This window comes from Dryas octopetala, chromosome 3, assembly GCF_963921425.1.
Source record: "Dryas octopetala chromosome 3, drDryOcto1.1, whole genome shotgun sequence".
Classification (NCBI taxonomy): domain Eukaryota; kingdom Viridiplantae; phylum Streptophyta; class Magnoliopsida; order Rosales; family Rosaceae; genus Dryas; species Dryas octopetala.
Genome location: NC_141368.1, coordinates 25937611 through 25942124, shown reverse-complemented (window position 1 = coordinate 25942124; position 4514 = coordinate 25937611). Strand labels below are relative to the sequence as shown.

Here is a 4514-nt window from a genome sequence, read left to right as displayed (position 1 = left end):
TCACTAGTTTCTTTAAACAGTGACACGTGTCCCATTTGGTTAAACATCCTAACCATAGTCACTTATCTCCTGCCACAATATTACACTCAACCCCAGAAACTCATTCAATAATACATCAGCTTCCATTTTTACCCTCACACATACCTTGTTTCTCACCTTTAACCTTTTCGTCTCCTTTTGGCCAAAAAAAACTTTTTCATATCATGTGCATCATTTCTTCTTTTTTCGGTTGTAAACTTTCCTTCTTTCATTGATGCTTCTGCAATTAAGAGTTTGAATTCAAAGAACTAGAAGGTAATTCCATCTTTCAACTTTTTAATTTCATTAGTCTTTTGTATTATATATAATTTTTTTATATTATAAATGGTGAAAAATTTGTTCAACTTCAACATCATTGATCATTCCACCCTTGAAATTCAATATTTTTTTTGTCCAAATTCCACCTTTGACTTACTGTATTGTCGAACCTGGCCAAAAATAGCCATTTTTTCCCTAATGAATGGCATGGAAGTAGAACCCAGTTTTATGACTATATATAATATTCATTGTATACATACAGGATAAACAACATCATCTTCATGGAAGATCAAGAAGATGAGCAAAGTGGAGCATATACCAATGAGGCAATTACTTGCGACAATGTTTCAGTGGTTGGTATGACTTTTGATAATGATAAAGATGCACATACATGAGTATTACAATTCATATGCTAGAATGGTTGGGTTTAGTGTGAGGAGGCTTAGACTAAATAAAGATAGTACTGGTTTGGTGTGGAAAAGACAGTTTTGTTGCTCTTCTGAAGGTTTCTATAGTAAAAAAGCAACTCCGAAGAAAACAAGAGAAGAAAGAAGATGTGGATGCATGGCAATGCTTGAGATTAGATTTAACCAAGATGAAAAATATGCTGTTACAAAATTCATAGCTGAGCATAAACGGCCATGATCTTGCTCCAATATCAAGTTCACATTTTTTGCGGCCACAAAGAAAAATAGAACCGTCTCAAGCTGGATTGATTAATCAAATGCACTCTGCAGGGTTAAGACCATCACAATATTCTCATACATGACAACAGAAGCAGGAGGGCCTTAACATTTAAATTTCATTCAGGTGGATTGCAACAACTTCATAAATAGAAGGCGCACAAATTTTTTTTAAAAAGGTGATGCAGAATGTTTACCTCAATATTTTAAGCAAAAGCAAATTGAAAATAAGTCATTGTTTTATGCAATTCGAACAAACAATGAGAATGAGATATGTGGTTAATTTTTTTTTGTTTTTTTTTGGTGATGGGAAGTCAATACGTGATTATGCTATATTTGGTGATGTAGTGTGTTTTGATACAACAATCAAAACAAACAACTACAATATGGTTTGTGCTCCAATTGTTGGGATCAATAATCATGGTTAGACCGTACTATTTTGATGTGGTTTATTAGACGGACAGACAATAGAGGCATGCAAATGGTTGTTCAAAGTTTTTTTACAAGCTATGGGAGGAAAAAAAACAGAAACCATACATATTTACAGATCAAGCACAAGCAATTTCTGCTACAATTAGTGAAGGGTTGCCTAATGCCATCACAGGCTTTGTTTGTGGCATATATATCAGAATGCTGCAAAGAACTTTGACTCAAGTTTTTGCTAAGTTTAAGACATTCTCACAAGATTTCAAAAAATGCATATATGATCCAGAGACTATTGAAGAATTTGAAGAAAGTTGGGAAACCTTACTGAATGATTATGAATTGAGAGAAAATCGTTGGCTAAATGGTCTGTATGGATTGCGCGAGAAATGGGCACAAGTTTATGGTCGATCCCACTTTTGTGGAGGTATGACAACAATACAAATTGTTATGATTTTTTTGTTTTGTTTACGGAATGATAAAATTTAACCAATTTGTTCTTTTTTTGTAGGCATGACAACAACCTAGAGAAGTGCAAGCATAAATAAGTTTCTGAAAATGTTTTTTTCAAGAAACCTTATTCTTCGCAAGTTTGTTGTGCAATATGACAAAACTTTAGTTGATCAAAGAGAAAAGGAAAGGCTTGTAGAGATTAAATGTAAACAAACAAGGCGTAATTTATTGTCTGCATGGAATGTGGAGGTTGAAGCATCAAAGAAGTATACAAGCTAGTAAGATTTTCTATAATTTCCAAGATGAGTATAAGAAATTTTGGATTTGAGATTGGAATTAGAAAGTGATGATGGCATAACATGTAGATATAGTGTTGTGAAATCATGGACTTGAGAGATAAGAAGGTCATTCACATATACCCCTTTTGATCAGTCGGTAACATGTAGTTGTAAAAAGTTTGAATTTGATGGGATTCTTTGTGCACATGCATTAAATGATTCCGTGACTTGGACTTGTCAAGTTTACCATCTAAATATTACTTGAAGAGATGGAGCAATAATGTTACATATATTATTGATTTTGACTCACATAGGGAAGCAATTTTGAGTGATTTGGGCTCATCTTTCATGGTTCATTATAGTGAGTTATCTCATATAGCACAGAGAATAATAGCAAAAGGTGCAAGGAACAAGCAATCATACACAATATTGGTGAAGTCTGAAATGTTAAAGCTATTCAAAATTGGAAAGTCTGGTGTCGTTTCTGAACAAGAATATGTTGGAACAAATTGTACGTGATACAAATATTGGTAATCAAGTGAATGAAGATGGTGCAAATCCTATTTTGCGAGACCCAAAAATTCAAAGGGGTAAATGTCGAAGTAAAGGTAGAATAAAGAATACTTTGGAATCAAGACACTCTAAAAAGAAAGCTTCATCTAAAAGAAAAGGTTAGTACATTTGTTAATTTATTTTGTTGTTTTTATTATTATTTTATACTTATGTCACTCTAATTATTACTTATTTTCTTAATAGATCTCAAGGAACCTAACTCACAAGCACAAGAGATGAGCGGCCCATCAATTGGACTAGATTTGAATATGTCATCTTTATGTCAAGCCACACACTTCCTTATCGATCGATTTCCCACAGCTCCTGGTGTTGAAGGCACTCTTAATCAACCAATGTTATTTGATTACTCATTTATGTGTCTTCAGGTTTGTCATATTTTTAAACTTATTTTTTTGTTGTTATTTTCTTGCAAATATATTATTTTATTAATTGTTGCTTTATGTATTTGATTAATTAATTAATAAAATATATATTCATAAATTTGATAGGTAAGCAATCTACCAAGCGGTCCAGGCCCTCAAACTTACTTTCAGATCAGTTCGATATGCACGATGAGAGTTTGAGTGAAGATATTTTTCTTTAGAAATTTCCTGTCGAATGTTAGGACTGTAGGAAGTCAATTCGGCTCGGACAAGGGTTTTTATAGACCTGATTAGTCTGTACTATGCCGAGTATCGGGCCGAAAATGGCACGCCAGCTCGGCACAAGAGTTTATAGACCTGATGAGTCTGTCAGTTTGTTGTTTTTTGAATGAAACATTTAGATCTTTCCTTTTTGTTGGGGGTGCATAGGAGTAGAGTCCCCAGTGTTTCCTTTAAAAAACTTGAGAATGAATGGGTAAAAAAGGTGTTCCTCTTTTCATTGATTGAGAGAATGTTAGGTCGGACAATCCCCGATCCTAACTACATTTACTAGTAGTAGATTTTGAGGTGTTCAGCATTCCAGCTATGCTTGAAAGGTTTCTCGGCCAGAGTGGCTAAGTTATAAGTGCCAAGCTTGACTATGCCTGTGATTCTGTAGGGTCCAGTCCAGTTTGGATCGAATGAGCTCTCCTTGATGGCTAAAGGGTTCTTCTTCATGACGAGATTGCCCAGTCTGAAACTTCTTGGTTTGACCCTTTTGTTGTAGTATTTGCCTGCCTTCTGTTGGTAGACAGCTCGGCAGAGATTGGCATCAGTTCGCCTTTCTTCGATTATGTCCAGACCGAGCCGAAGTTCGGTGTCATTGGCCTCTGGGTTGTATGTGCCAGTTCAGAATGAAGGGGTCCCCATTTTGACTGGAACAACAGCATCGGTACCGAACGCCAATGCATAAGGTGTTTCCTTCGTAGAAGTGTGATAGGAAGTTCGGTAGGACCATAACACTTATGGCAAGAGTTCTGGCCAATTTCCCTTAGCATTATCAAGTTTGGACTTCAGGGTCTTCTTGATGATCTTGTTGATGGCTTCGACCTGTCCGTTTGATTGCGGATGGTAAAGGGCGGCGAAGCGCAAGTTGATGTTCAGACGTGAACAAAAACTTCTGAATTTTTTATAGTCGAACTGTTTGCCATTATCCGCGACGATGGTGTGTGGCATGCCGAACCGACATATGATGTTCTTCCATACAAAGGTTTCCATCCGTTCGGGTGTAGTGGTGGCTAGGGGTTTAGCTTTGGCCCATTTGGTGAAGTAGTCGACTGCTACTACGGTCATTGTGACTTGCCCCTTCGCCTTCGGCATAGGGCCGATCAGATCGAGTCCCCATTGCGCGAATGGCCAGGGACTGGATATAGAGGTTAGCAATTGAGGAGGCTGATGGGGAACCG

The 4514-nt window shown here is 36.5% G+C and overlaps 1 pseudogene; it reads left to right on the top strand.

Moving 5' to 3' along the window:
- Positions 1 to 578: 578 nt before the first annotated feature.
- Positions 579 to 3835, top strand: LOC147292069 (uncharacterized; annotated as a pseudogene).
- Positions 3836 to 4514: the final 679 nt, after the last annotated feature.